The sequence below is a fragment of the Macrobrachium rosenbergii genome, unplaced genomic scaffold (assembly GCF_040412425.1).
Source record: "Macrobrachium rosenbergii isolate ZJJX-2024 unplaced genomic scaffold, ASM4041242v1 282, whole genome shotgun sequence".
In the NCBI taxonomy this organism is placed as follows: domain Eukaryota; kingdom Metazoa; phylum Arthropoda; class Malacostraca; order Decapoda; family Palaemonidae; genus Macrobrachium; species Macrobrachium rosenbergii.
The window spans coordinates 3,309,725-3,326,559 of NW_027100730.1; positions in this window are offsets into that span (position 1 = coordinate 3,309,725).

A 16,835-nucleotide genomic window follows, 5' to 3' on the forward strand; every position below is an offset into this window, starting at 1 on the left:
CGGCATTCTATCCGGTTTGCCCATAACATGATTAGGGTGGGGATGATTGTATTCTTGAAATACTCTCAGTCCTAGCAAGCGGGTTTGGCTTACACTTGGGCCACTCTAATCATGTTGTGCTATCCCCTATGGGGTAGGGTAGGGACGCGAACATTTGGGAGTCGATTCTCACTTGTGCCATTGGCGGAAGAATAAACCCCATGAAAGGCTGATGATGTCTTTTTAAGGTTTTCAGGTTTATTTACTTTTTAAAAAAATTTTTTTCTCAATTTTCTTCAGTCTTAATGCAAAGTTGTGTTAACGATTTAAGTACCCCCGGACCCTTTGATGGTAGCGACTCGGCACAGTTGACAACCACAGGAACCTCCTTTGATCTCTCTCTGGAAAAATCAGAAAAAAATACGAACGTAATTACACTAGAGCCCTATGCTCCAATTAAAAACAAACAAAAAAACCCCAAATATCTTGACCCAACATTGACCCACTTCGACTCCCTCTTTGGGAGTGGAAGTTGGTCAAGATTCCTAACGTTAGAAACAGAGAAAAAAATATCGCCATTGAAATTAGAAAACTTCTTATTGAATCGACATTCAACTACTGAAATGTCATTCAGACAAGTAAAAGAACAGAATCAATCAGAAAATTACTTAAATATAAAAAATATTGACAATGTAAAAGTATATATTAAAAAACATGACAATATGAACAGTGTACAGGGTACCATAGTACTCCCTGATAATGATGAACCAATAGAAAAGAAAATATTGCTAGATTCCCTTAAAAAAAAGGTACAACAATATACAAGACTGCGAAATACAACATAGCTAGTAGACAGAGTAATGAGAAAATACTAAGAATAGCAAAGATAAAATTTGAAGGCCATGAATTACCCTTAAAAATTAAAATCTTGGGCCAAAGCAGAGAACTGAGACCGTATGTCCCAAAACCACTACAGTGCCAAAACTGTAGTATGTATGGACATACGAGGAAAAATTGCCATAATACATCTGTATGTGCATACTGTGGATCTGACAAACATACCACACAGTGGAAGTGTGGTGAACCAAAATGCGTGAATTGTGGACAAAATCACCATGCAAGATCTAAGGAGTGTATGTATTATATATACAGTACGGAATTGAAATTACTTCAGGAAAGGACAGGAATGCCTATAAAAGAGGCCAAATTAGAATTAAAGGTTAGAGGAATGCATGATCCCGCTAAGAAACGAACTTTTCTGCAGTAATAAGATCAAACAAAGAAACAAAAATGGAAATGAATAAGAGTAACAAAACCCTGATAGATCAATCTCAAAGAAAAACAACCACTTTGCAAGAAGAAACTAACATAGCAAAGGACGAAGAAATGTATACAAATCTTTGCTCAAATTCATTTGAGATTTTAAGAGAAATAGAATCACTAGAAGACAATACAAGCACCACAGAAATATTAAAAGATAGTTCTGATGAATTAGAAACTAAAGAAAAAAAGAGACCTTTAGAGAGAACTCCACCTAAGACCAACAAAAAACCAACTATTATTAGAGATACATCCATTAAAATAAAAGTAGGGGACCCCAAGAAAGAACATAAACCAAATAATAAGAATATACCTTTGTCTCCTAAAGTAATAATAAAACCAATAGAAACAGACACCCAGAACATCGAAGAAATAGTAGAGGAACAAACCATTGACAAAAATGATTATGTGATGGGAGAAGAAATTACTCCATCACCAACAGTAGGTGCAGCAAGACTAAATAAAAAAACGACACACGAAAACACATGTGGATGTAATGAGTGTTTCATTGAACTGTGCAACAAAAATGAAAACATAACAAAGGACAGTTTAACAAACACTATACAAAATTTTATAAGATACAGAAATAAAGAAACTACTAGTTTGGACACTCACGAAAAGGGCTGTATGTGCATTGGACACATAATGTCTTATAAAGAAAAACAAATAAATATTGTAAATAGAATTTTAGAAAAATGCAAATTGACGATCCACAAAAAGAAAATAACACTTGAACACACTAACGTTATAATTTCAATAATTATATTATACAATGGAACGTAAATAGTCTACAGACCAGATTACATTTGGGAGAATTACAACGATTATTAAAGGAATATGAGCCAATGATATGTTTACAACATGTCAACAAAACAATATCAGCAATAGGTAAATATACCTTAGTATCTACATCTAGAGAAGAAGAAGGAAATTTAGGTACTGCTATATATGTACTATCGCCAGCAAGAATTCGTAACCACCCAAGTTTTGGCTCGGGCAAATTTTTTCTGGTAACATTGGAAATCCTCCTCAACCCCTATCGCTTACCTTGCGTCTCCCACTTCACTTTCCTCCCTATCATTAGTTATTTACGGTCTCTAGACCTTGATAAAGCATTTTGTGAATACTGTAATTTATCCATCAATTTAATAAAACTCTATTTATATTGAATTTATATATTTATTTTGCTCATGCTAATGAAGTTTCTTGTTGTCCCTTTCCTCCTCCTCCCCTTTTCTCTATCGCTTCTTCAGCCACGCCTACTCCCTCGCTCCCCCGTTCAGGTCTCCTTCCCCGCTCCCCCTCCTTCCCTCCCTCGCCCAGAGCAAATGGTGATGGAAGAAAGCAGAAAATTACAGATCCAAAACCTCTACCCCCACCCACCCATTTTGTCTGTGGGTGTTTAATTTTTGTCAATATACTGATAATTCCCATTCTGATAAAAAAAATATGAGCATTGGTCATATTAGAAAACTTTAGCAAAGATTAGAGTAATTTCAACTATTGGTAATCAACCATTCCGTAATTAAAGCTTATTACCACTTTTTACCATAACCGAAGATATTCTTATATATGTTTATTACTTTTTTGGCAAAGTAAAATCATCATAACTGCACAGGTATAACTGTTCTCATTTTAGACATTGTCTGATATAAAACAGGGATGCTAATCTAACGTGGGTAAGCACCAAACCATTTACTACATCGGTAATGAGACTTTCATAAACATGGATTGTTTTCAGTTAAGTAAACTCCATTAAGTTGCCCATCATATTTCATTCTTGCATTGCATAGTAAAAGGGGTTTATGCTGCAAGGTTCCCATCTGTTCTGTCCCTATCAAGTTTGCTTATCACGTCAAGTAATAATTGCACCCGATGATGGAAAATGGTATAACATTGAATATAAAACCTGAGGTTTCAACACAGAGATTCAACATTGAATCTGAATCCTTGCTGCTTGATGTATTTATATTAGACAATGTTTCCTATATACATATACATATATATAAACATGTTCTGATAAGGCAAATAGGATAATGTATGATTGACATTACAGTTATTTGCAGGAATCATTTAACCTGATGAAGCAAGAATTTATTTCAATTCTCTCTCTCCGACACGCAAACACACACATACTACAAAGTTCTGTTGCATTTGATCAAAGACAAATGGGCTAGGTTAGAGAAACCCAAGATAATTATAAAAAATGTAATAATAATAATAATAATAATAATAATAATAATAATAATAATAATATATATCACCGACTTAATAAAATTTTACAAATTAATAATGAGTCCAACCCCATTCTTCGTTATCACCTCCTGCAGCCGGTCAGGAACAGATGCAACAAGTTTGTATATGAGATCGGTATTCCTTCTAAGTAGTTCCCACTCAGTCATGGTATGTTGTAAAAGCTGCCGAGATATCCTCTCCTGACCTTGCTCCCACGAGTTGACAATAGCTCCCCAGCAGTTCTCGAGGGGGTTGAGATCAGGACTGTGAGCTGGCCAATTCAAGACTTCAATCGTTGGATGGTCTTCAAACCACTCTCTGACAACTCTGGCTGTGTGAACTGGGCAGTTGTCCTGATATATAACGTCAAAAGATTACCCTCTAACATATATTAGGTGCATGATGATGGCGGTGGTGATGATGATGATGATGATGATTTATTATTGTTATAGTTGTTATAGTTATTATTATTATATTATTATATTTTATAGTTATAGTTATTAATGATAATACTAATAGTAAATGATAATAATAATGATAATAATGATAATTAATAACAACAACAATAATAATAATAATAATAAAAATAATAATGATTACAATAATAATAATAATTGGTAATAGTAGTATTAGTTGTGGTAGTAGTAGTAGTAATAGTAACATCACTGTTGCTATTAATCAGGTAAATTATTTTTATATAACGATCTGAAGGATACTCACATGCATAAATATCAAATGTCCTTCAGGTATAGCCATGGCACGGACAGTAGGCAGCATTACTTCGTCCAAAATTTCAATATATTTCTCTGCCGTAAAGCGACCGTCTATCTCTGCCAGTTCTCCTATACCGAACATGTGAACCCATCCCCACATGTTGCAAGTTACGTGTCCACTCCTGGCTTCTTCATAGATATTCTCTCTGTTATATCTAGTGTTATTAGGCCTCCAGCAGTGCAACCAGCTGTGGGTGTTAGACACGAATGTCTTTTCATCAGAAAAGATCACTCTGGCCCAAAACTGTAAACCTTCTTGCGCATAGCGCTGAGCAAATTCCAGGCGAGCAAGACGGTGTCGTTCCTCGAGTTTCCCTTTCAGTGCTGGCCTTCTGTGATGAACACCAGACTCGTGGAGACGCCTTCGCACTGTATAACTGGATACACCAAGGTGCAAGGCATAACGAATTGCAACTGCATTTGTGAGAGGATTTCTTGTTGCTTCATCTATGATCCTCTGATCATCTGCAGCAGAAATTTTCCTAGGTCCTCCACATCTAGACAATTCCTTACAGTATTCCTCGTCAATCCAAGGTCTCTTGCAATGCTTGATATTGATGCACCTTGCTCTCGCATGCCAACTATCCGTCCTCTTAATGAGATCTTGGTACTGAAAGTCTCCATGGCTAAACAGAACAACAAGCTAGAAGCAGTGGCTAGGTAAAGAATGATAATGAAAAGGTGAAAGAATTGTTGTCAACTTCGTTTCCTGGAGGGAGGGAGGGAGATATGAAAGGGGGAACAGGGAGGGAGACCTGAACGGGGGAGGAGGGAGTAGGCATGGCTGAAGAAGCGATAGAGAAATGGGGAGGAGGAGGAAAGGGATAACAAGAAACTTCATTTGCATTAGCAAAATAAGTATATACAGTAAATTCAATGTAGATACAGTTTCATTAAATTGATTGATAAACTACAGTATTCACAAAATGCTTTATCAAGGTCTAGAGACCGTAAATAACTAAGGAATAGGGAGGAAAGTGAAGTGGGAGACGCAAGGTAAGCGATAGGGGTTAAGGAGAATTTCCAATGTTACCAGAAAAAATTTGCCCGAGCCAAGACTTGGGTGGTTACGAACTCATGCTGGCGATAGTACATAACATAGTATGTTATGACAGAGTACCTGTCAATTTTACTGCCTTGCAAATATCAAGCATTAAAATACGAATAAAAAACGATAATTACATAATTTATAACTTATATAACCAACCTAATAAAAGTTACGACATTGATAAACTTAAAGATTTACTTAACAATACCAAGGAACCTACATTAATAGTAGGTGATTTTAACGCTCATAACCCAATATGGGACTGTCATCGTACAAACTCAAATAGAACAGGTAGTAAAACAGAAGAGTTCATGGATTCCAACGACATGTGCTGTATAAATGATGACGAAATTAGCACATATTTTTCAAAAGCACATGGAACATTTTCCTCAGTAGACTTAACTTTATGTACAACAAGCATAGTTGACAGATTGGATTGGAATACAGTTGATGACTTGCACACCAGTGATCATTTCCCAATATTAATTTCCTTGTTGCAAAATAACCCTGCAAAACATGTCCCTCACTATAACATTTATAAAGCAGATTGGGAGCGATATGAAATGCACACTAGAAATATCCCACAATTTGAATATTTAAAAGACCATAATGAAACTAATAAATTTCTTGTTGATTTCATTAAAAATGCTGCTGATAAAGCAATAATAAAGTCAAAACCCCATCCAACAAAACACAAAGTTCCCTGGTGGTCTGATGAGTTAACAGGATTAATAAATATAAAACACTAAATAGGGAGACGATTAGATAATTTGAATTGAATAGAAAGTTCAATAAAATGAATAAAAAATTACTGATATTAGAAAGAACTTTACAAAAAATGACTGTATTATTACTAGAAATTGATACATTAAAACCTGTATACAACAAAATATCTGCTAAATTTAAAAAAAGAAGTAATTCAAGGAAGAATCATTTTATGGAGCAAATACGTATCAGATCTCTCTAATAATACTCCCTTACAAAAAATATGGGAAAAATTCAGGAAAATAAATGGTACCCATGTCAAACCCCCTAGACATGCTATATTAAAAGACGGGAAAAGAACACTTGATCCAAAAGAAATAAGTGATATAATGGGAGAAAATTTAGCAAATGTAAGTAGTGATAAGAATTTAGATGAACACTTCCTCACAAAAAAAAAAAAATAGAATTAATAACAATAAATTTTGAAACAATAGAAGATATATATTATAATAGAAAATGTAGTATGTCAGAGTTGGAATATGCTCTCTCGAACAGCAATAAATCTGCTCCTGGAGGTGACAGTATTTGTTTTGAGATGATCTGCCATTTAGCACCTTTGGTAAAGTCATACTTATTAGAGTTTTATAATCATTTATGGCTTCGAAATTTATTTCCAGATGGATGGCATAAAGGTATAGTAATTCCTATCCCCAGACCTGGAAAAGATCCCAGTAACGTAAATAATTACAGACCAATTTCTTTAACAAGCTGCTTATGCAAATTGTTAGAGAAAATGGTAAATGCTCGACTAACATGGCACATTCGAGAAAATAAAATTTTAACTCCCACTCAGTTTGGGTCACAGTGTAACAGATCCACATTGGATTCTCTCTGTAACTTAGAAGACCATATACATAGAGGTTTTGAACGAAAACAAATTACTGTAGCTGTCTTTTTTGACGTTGAAAAAGCATACGATACTACGTGGATGTATGCTATATTAAAAACTTTGCAAAACAACAACATCCGTGGACATTTACCTAGGTTTATACAGAACTTTTTGACAAACCGCAGTTTTCAGGTGAGAATTTATGATCTGTCTAGAACATTTCCACTTGAAAATGGTGTTCCACAGGGAAGCGTCCTTAGTGGCACACTGTTTACTTTAGCAATTAATGATGTCAGTAAAAATCTACCTATTGGCATTAAAAGTAACCTGTACATGGATGATTTTGCCATATATTATTCAGCATCCCGAATAAAACATGCAGAACGAATCATTAATAAAAGCATAGTAAAAACAGATGAATGGGCCTCATCTGTAGGCTTTAAATTTTCCATAGATAAAACTAAAGCAATCATGTTTTATAAAAATAAAAAGTGGAAAAAAGGTGAAGAAATAGATTTAAAAATCAGAAACCATAGTATACCAATTGGCCAAACAGCAAAATTTTTAGGATTAGTATTTGATACCCACTTGAACTGGAGAGCCCACATTACATATGTAAAATCTAAAAGTAAAAGAGCATTAAATCTAATTAGAAAACTATCAGACACTACTTGGGGAGCCGATAGACATGCCCTTACTGTGCTGTATAAAGCAACAGTTCTATCCATCATTGATTATGGAAGCGAAGTATATGGCTCGGCATCTGACGCAATGCTGAAAACGTTTGACCCTGTTCACAATGAAGGCCTTAGAATATGCTCAGGAGCCTTTAGATCATCATCAAAATCATCATTATAAGCTGAATGTGGTGAACTGCCTTTGTCTCTCCATAGAGAGCTAGTAACAATGAAAAGTGCTTTAAGAATTCAAACTAGTGATTTGAATTAAGAGATGTATTTATAAACAACCATCCACCACCTTTCCCAATTAGAGCTAGTAGATTGTTTGAGTCGCTGAATATAAATATACAAGTTCCTGTAATGGTAAAATCACCTCCTCTCTGGACAATGAATAAAATGAGAATTTGCACACACCTCAAGTATTTATCAAAAAGTAACTCATATACAACAGAACACCATAGACAGCATACAATAAAGCATATAAACCGAAAAGGTCCACATTACGCAATATATACAGATGGATCTAAATCAGAACACGGAGTGGGGTATGCTGCAGTGTCCCAAGACAAAACTTATCAGTTCTCTCTTCCTAATAATGCTACTGTATTTACAGCAGAATTGTATGGAATTGCATCAGCTATAATAATAATTAAAGAATCATCATTCAATAATTTTGTCATTTTCAGTGATTCAAGAAGCGCTATAGAAGCTATTGAAAGTTACAAATCAAAAAATAATATAGTACAACAAATTAAATTATGTCTCCATAAATTATATAATAATGGAAAAAATGTAGAAATATGTTGAATCCCCGCACATGTAGGGATCAAAGGAAATGAAGATGCAGACAAAGCAGCTAAAGCAGCAACTCACATGACAAGATCAAATGTGAATATCCCTGTTACTGATTATGTAACTCACATAAAAATGGGTATCATAAATAAATGGCAATATACTGTATATGGGATGAAGAACCTGAAAGTAATAAACTGAAAGAAATAAAACCTAATGTTAAAAAATGGAGTTCATCATATCAGAGAGAGACACAAGTAATTTTAACACGTCTCAGAATAGGCCATACTCGTCTGACACATGGGCACTTAATAAGCAGCCCACGTGGCCCGGCTCCCGAGTGCTCAAAATGCAGAGTAATAATAACGGTCAGACATGTGTTATGTGAATGTCCAAAGTATGACCAACAATGAATGTCTACTTTTGGAAATAGATCAATGAAAGAAATTTTGTCAGAATCTTTCACATTTTCAATCGTTCCAATTTTGATGTTCTTGAAGAACTGTAATTTAATTAATAAAATATAAAAATGAATGAATAGTAAAAGCATGACACAGAGCAAGTTATATCTAAATAAACATTCAGGAAAAAAAACTTGACACAGAGCAAGTTATATCTAAATAAACATTCAGGAAAAAAACAAATGCTTACAAATTAAAAATTACATATAATACGCTGTACACAAATGTACAGAGCCTTCACCAACCAAATAAGCAGGCTGAAAACAATGTTCTTAATGCAATTTTTAATTTTACTTTTTTTAAGAGGTTCTGCAACATTTTTTGAATGGGTTATTCTCGTTCTTAAAAGTTAATATCAAATATTTAGCATATAATAATCCTATCATAAAGTGTAGTTTACTAAGATTTCCTAAAGTTTTAATGAATATCGAATTATATTTTAGAAAGCATTACTATTTATTTAACATTATCTGTAAGGCTTGCTGTGAAGATATATATATATATATATATATATATATATATATATATATATATATATATATATTTATAATGTTGATTGTGTGTATATATACATACCCCCTCAATATGAGACCACCTTGACTGTGGTGAGGGGACTCTTGAACCACAGGAATTTGTTTCTGGGTTCAGTCCAAGAGTCTCATATGCCATTGTATATTGTTTTCGATTAGATTTGTGGAAATTTCCACTTTTGATAAAAATTTGGTGGACCTGATAAATAGGAAAAGATATCATAGCTGGGAATGGGTTTATATCCGAAGCTAAATAGTGAGAACTGTGGTTGGACCATCAACTACCCGATAGTGTTGGACCTGAGAGATATCAGGCGGAACTATTCTTTAGGCTGGACCACGGATTTGTAGGGGTCTGGTTGTAGGGATAGGACTCTCGGCATTCTATCCGGTTTGCCCATAACATGATTAGGGTGGGAATGATTGTATTCTTGTAATACTCTCAGTCCGAGCAAGCGGGTTTGGCTTACACTTGGGCCACTCTAATCATGTTGTGCCATCCCCTATGGGGTAGGTAGGGACGCGGACATTTGGGAGTCAGTTCTCACTTGTGCCATTGGCGGAAGAATAAACCCCATGAAAGGCTGATGATATCTTTTTAAGGTTTTCAGGTTTATTTACTTTTTAAAAATTTTTTTTTCTCAATTTTACTTGTCTTAATGCAAAGTTGTGTTAACGATTTAAGTACCTCTGGACCCTTTGATGGTAGCGATTCGGCACAGTTAACGACTGCAGGAACCTCCTCTGACCTCTCTCTGGAAAAATCAGAAAAAAATACGAACGTAATTACACTGGAGCCCTATGCTCCAATGAAAAACAAGCCAAAAAAAAACCAAATATCTTCACCCAACTTCGACTCCCTCTTTGGGAGTGGAAGTTGGTCAAGATTCCTAACATTAGAAATTGAGAAAAAAATATCGCCATTGAAATTAGAAAACTTCTTATTGAATCGACATTCAACTACTGAAATGTCATTCAGACAAGTAAAGAACAGATGTGGTTGATAGAAACCACTACAAGAAATCAATCGGAAAACTACTTAAATATAAAAAATATTGATAATGTTAAAGTACATATTAAAAACATGACAATATGAACAGTGTCCAGGGTACCATAGTACTCCCTGATAATGATGAACCAATAGAAAAGAATATATTGCTAGATTCCATTAAAAAAAGGTACAACAATATACAAGACTGCGAAATTTACAACATAGCTAGTAGACGGAGTAATGAAAAAATACTAAGAATAGCAAAGATAAAATTTAAAGGCCATTAATTACCCTTAAAAATAAAAATCTTAAGCCAAAGCAGAGAACTGAGACCGTATGTCCCTAAACCATTACAGTGCCAAAACTGTAGTATGTATGGACATACGAGGAAAAATTGCCATAATACATCTGAATGTGCATACTGTGGATCTGACAAACATACCACACAGTGGAAGTGTGGTGAACCAAAATGCGTGAATTGTGGGCAAAATCACCATGCAAGATCTAAGGAGTGTATGTATTACATATACAATACTGAATTGAAATTACTTCAGGAAAGGACAGGAATGCCTATAAAAGAGGCCAAATTAGAATTAAAGGTTAGAGGAATGCATGATCCCGCTAAGAAACGAAATTTTTCTGCAGCAATAAGATCAAACAAAGAAATAAAACAGTGGAAATAAATAAGAATAACAAAACCCTGATAGATCAGTCTCAAAGAAAAATAACCACTTTGCAAGAAGAAACCAACATTTTGGACCAAGAAATGAATATAAATCTTTGCTCAAATTCATTTGAGATTTTAAGAGAAATAGAATCACTAGAAGACAATACAAGCACCACAGAAATATTAAAAGATAGTTCTGATGAATTAGAAACTAAAGAAAAAAGAGACCTTTAGAGAGAACTCCACCCAAGACCAACAAAAAAACCAACTATTATTAGAGATACATCCATTAAAATAAAGGCGGAGACCCCAAGAAAGAACATAAACCAAATAATAAAATACCTTTGTCTCCTAAAGTAATGATAAAACCAATAGAAACAGATACCCAGAACACCAAAGAAATAGTAGAGGAACAAACCATTGACAAAAATGATTATGTGATGGAAGAAGAGATTACCCCATCACCAACAATAGGTGCAGCAAGAGTAAATGAAAAAATGACACACGAAAACACATGTGGATGTAATGAATGCTTCATTGAACTGTGCAACAAAAATGAAAGCATAACAAAAGACAGTTTAACAAACACTATACGAAATTTTATAAGTTACAGCTACTAGTTTGGACACTCACAAAAAGGGCTGTATGTGCATTGGACACATAATGCCTTATAAAGAAAAACAAATAAATATTGTAAATAGGATTTTAGAAAAATTCAGATTGATGATCCACAAAAAGAAAATAAAACTTGAACACACTAACGTTATACTTTCAATAATTATATTATTCAATGGAACGTAAATGGTCTACAGACCATATTACATTTGGGAGAAATGCAACGATTACTAAAGGAATATGAGCCAATGATAATATGTTTACAACATGTCAACAAAACAATATCAAAAATAGGTAAATATACCTTAGTATCTACATCTACAGAAGAAGGAAATTTAGGTACTGCTATATATGTACATAACAAAGTATGTTATGACAGAGTAGCTGTAAATTTTAATGACTTGCAAATATCAAGTATTAAAATACGGATAAAAAATGATAATTACATAATTTATAACTTATATAACCAACCTAATAAAAGTTACGACATTGATAAACTTAAAGATTTACTTAACAATGCCAAGGAACCTACATTAATAGTAGGTGATTTTAACGCTCACAACCCAATATGGGACTGTCATTGTACAAACTCAAATAGAACAGGTAGTAAAATAGAAGAGTTCATGGATTCAAACTACATGTGCTGTATAAATGATGACGAAATTAGCACATATTTTTCAAAAGCACATGGAACATTTTCCTCAGCAGACTTAACTTTATGTACAACAAGCATAGTTGACAGATTGGATTGGAATACAGTTGATGACTTGTACACCAGTGATCATTTCCCAATATTAATTTCCTTATTGCAAAATAATCCTGCAAAACATGTCCCTCACTATAACATTTATAAAGCAGATTGGGAGCGATATGAAATGCACACTAGAAATATCCCACAATTTGAATATTTAAAAGACCATAATGAAATTCTAATAAATTTCTTGTTGATTTCATTAAAAATGCTGCTGATAAAGCAATACCAAAGTCAAAACCCCATCCAACAAAACACAAAGTTCCCTGGTGGTCTGATGAGTTAACAGAATTAATAAATATGAAACACTCAATAGGGAGATGATTAGATAATTTGAATAGAAAGTTCAATAAAATGAATAAAAAATTACTGATATTAGAAAGAACTTTACAAAAAATGACTGTATTATTACTAGAAATTAATACATTAAAACCTGTATACAACAAAACATCTGCAAAATTTAAAAAAGAAGTAATTCAAGGAAGAATCATTTCATGGAGCAAATACGTATCAGATCTCTCTAATAATACTCCCATACAAAAAATATGGGAAAAATTCAGGAAAATAAATGGTACCCATGTCAAACCACCTAGACATGCCATATTAAAAGATGGGAAAAGAACACTTGATCCAAAAGAAATAAGTAATGTAATGGGAGAAAATTTAGCAAATGTAAGTAGTGATAAGAATTTAGATGAACACTTCCTCACAAAAAAAATAAAATAGAATTAATAACAATAAATTTTGAAACAATTGACGATATATATATTATAATAGAAAATTTAGTATGTCAGAGATGGAATATGCTCTCTCGAACAGCAATAAATCTGCTCCTGAAGGTGACAGTATTTGTTTTGAGATGATATGCCACTTAGCACCTTTGGCAAAGTCATACTTATTAGAGTTTTATAATCATTTATGGCTTCGAAATTTATTTCCAGATGAATGACGTAAAGCTACTGTATAATAATTCCTATCCCCAAACCTAGAAAGGATCCCAGTAACGTAAATAATTACAGACCAATTTCTTTAACAAGCTGCTTGTTAGAGAAAATGGTAAATGCTCGACTAACCTGGCACATTCGAGAAAATATAAATTTTAACTCCCACTCAGTTTGGGTCACAGTGTAACAGATCCACATTGGATTCTCTCTGTAACTTAGAAGACCATATACGAGAGGTTTTGTTTAACGAACGAAAACAAATTACTGTAGCTGTTTTTTTTTGACATTGAAAAGGCATATGATACCACATGGAGGTATGATTAATTAAAAATCTTTACAAAACAACAACATCCGTGGACATTTACCTAGGTTTATACAGAACTTTTTGACAAACAGCAATTTTCAGGTGAGAATTGATGATGATCTGTCTAGAACATTTCCACTTGAAAATGGTGTTCCACAGGGAATCGTCCTTAGTGGAACACTGTTTGCTTTAGCAATCAATGATATCAGTAAAAATCTACCTATTGGCATTAAAAGTAACCTGTACATGGATGATTTTGCCATATATTATTCAGCATCCCGAATAAAACATGCAGAACGAATCATTAATAAAAGCATAGTAAAATAGATGAATGGGCCTCATCTGTAGGCTTTAAATTTTCCATAGATAAAACTAAAGCAATCATGTTTTATAAAAATAAAAAGTGGAAAAAAGGTGAAGAAATAGATTTAAAAATCAGAAACCATAGTATACCAATTGGCCAAACAGCAAAAGTTTTAGGATTAGTATTTGATATATATTGAACTGGAGAGCCCATATTATATATATTTCAGAAAATATGGCTGCTACAATTTTAAAGGACACATATATGCATTTCATAGCTTCAATGCTTTAAGATGTGATGAAAGAATTTTTGGAGTCAGATGGAACTGGGTCGAGAGCCTCAGTTGTAAAATCTTTGTATTCAGCAAATAGTTTGATTCCTCAGCTATCTGCGGAGAACCTCAGCAATATTGCCGGTCAGGTGATCTTCCAAGTGTTATGTATATTCGTGAGTACGTGCGTTAATTTGATCTAGATTATGCCAAAATCTGCCCTAAAAGTGAGTTTGATCGTTCATTAACGTGATAGAACTGCAGTTGTCTAGACGTAGCTTTGGAGAGGATCCAGGCTTTGAAATCGGCAGATAAGGTAGAGTTTGAAATCTCTGTTTTTATGGGAGGAAATTGAACTTGTGATTTTTACCATGATTTTCTAATCATTATGAACTTTTGAACTGGTGTGGGAGATTTAATATGAATATTCATACCTCTTTTATATTATTATTTTGTTATGTTACGTTTGCCATATCTTGGCTATGCATTTTACACTTTCCATTATTGTGTTTTGCATTTCATATATTTTTGGGAGTTTTCTATCATGTTTAATTCTTCCGACAGATGTCTGTGGACAGTGTGGACTGGGACTGTTTCGAATAACATGTGGTAGACTGTTTTTGACATGACTTTAATTATTGATTTGGGGAGTATGTGTGAGTTTGGATATTTTCAGGCTATTAGCCATAATGAGACTTCTTTAATCAGAAGTGTTTTGCAGTTCAGAGTTTAGTTATCTGAACTCGATAATTCATTTATTATGCATTTTAATCTTTGCTTTGTTTTATTCATTTCTTGTTGGGTTATTTGAATAATAAACTTATTTTTGTAGAAACTATTGCGTTTCTTTAAATAGTCCATTTAATTGCTTTGGTGAGAATGAGTGAGATTCGGGTGGGTGAACTTCGGAAAACGATGAGAGAGAGAATGAGAGGCGATACACGGAGAGAGAGAGAGAGAGAGGTGATACACGGTGAGAGAGAGAGAGAGAGAGAGAGAGAAAAATGGATGTAAGTGTTATCGTGAGCGAACCTTCATGAGCGCCTCCGTTTCATGAATAAAGATTGTTGGAGCACGTTACGTATACTTTCAAAAAGTGTTAATTCTGTTTTCTTGTAACAGAATTAAATGCTGGCAGCGGTGTCTCAGGATTTTAAATGGTGGCAGCGGGTACCTTTTGATTTTAAATGATTTTAATGTCTTTAATGATGGCGAAAGAGGAGATTACTAATAGACTAATTGGTAACGTTGATGCCCAAGGCATAGGCGACTTCACCTAAGAGCTAAGGCGACGGTCAGTGTTGAATGACTGAGTGGGTCGTGATTACGTGTGAAATACAGGTGATTAACCTTTCCTCTTTTTTTTTTTTCCGTCTCTATTCGAGTATTGGGAGTGGGGAGTTGTGAAATAGATCTGGATGATCTCTAGAGCAATTTTGGGGTTAACAAAATACCCAAACAAGTGTGAATAGTGGCGATTGTGAGTTAATTACGCAAAGTGATTAGTCAACAATAATCACGGGCGTTGTTTGCTTCGTCTTCGAGTGGGTGACGTCACAGGCTGCACACAGCTCTGTTTTCTGTTAGAAGTTGAGAGATAGGTGCTCCGTTTTCTGTTTCAAATTGGTAAGTACCCCATTCTCGTAAGTTGCGCAGAACGCCGTTTTCTATTCTTCTTTTAGAGGGGGTAACTTTTACCTTTCTCTAGTGTTCTTTTTGGTTTCTCTTTTATGTTGTTACGCTCAGGGCGTGTGATTACTCACAAAATGCCGGACGATGCAGCAAGCACATCCCAATCAGTTGTGGTGCATAAAGTGACGAACATTTGTGGGGAATTAGTAAATTTTAAAGGGTTAGTTGATGGGAAGCCAACCCAAAATATAGAAACTTTCATTGAGTCAGTGAACAATTATCTGAATTCCAAGAAAATTACGAATGGCGCTGAAGCTTTAACAGAGGCTAAATCATTTCTGGATTTAGATAAAGGAGATATTGGGAAACGAGCACGCAGTTTCGGGTTCAGAAGGTGTAAAACTTGGAATGAACTGCAGAAATTTCTACGAGCTACTTATGGCGGAGTTCAACGTGAATGCGCAGTTCGAATTTGCGAGAGTTTCTCAAAATAAAGAAGGGCAATGATTCACTAGTCACATACAGTGCGAATTTATTTGATGCAGTAGTTGAGTTAAAGAAATCTATAACAGGTTCTCCATGGGTAACTGGAAATAATATCTCCTTAGATAATTTTGAAAGATTGTTACACTTTGCTTGCCTTTTAACGTCAGTCCCAGATGTAATTGTAGATAGTTTTGATAAGAGAATTGATCAGGATACAGATGAATCCTTTTTGTTTGCACAGATTAACAAAAATCTAGCAAAATGCCCGACACTGGACAGTACTTTTGTACAGGGAGGTGCAAAGATGTCAGCTGCGGTTTCCAAACCACAGAATAATGATAGTCGCTCGCATTCGGGAAATGATGCAACAGCGAAGACATGTGCACGAGTAGAATCGAAGAAAATTCCAGAGAGATCAGTCACAACGATACGTTGTTTTAATTGTGATAAAATAGGGC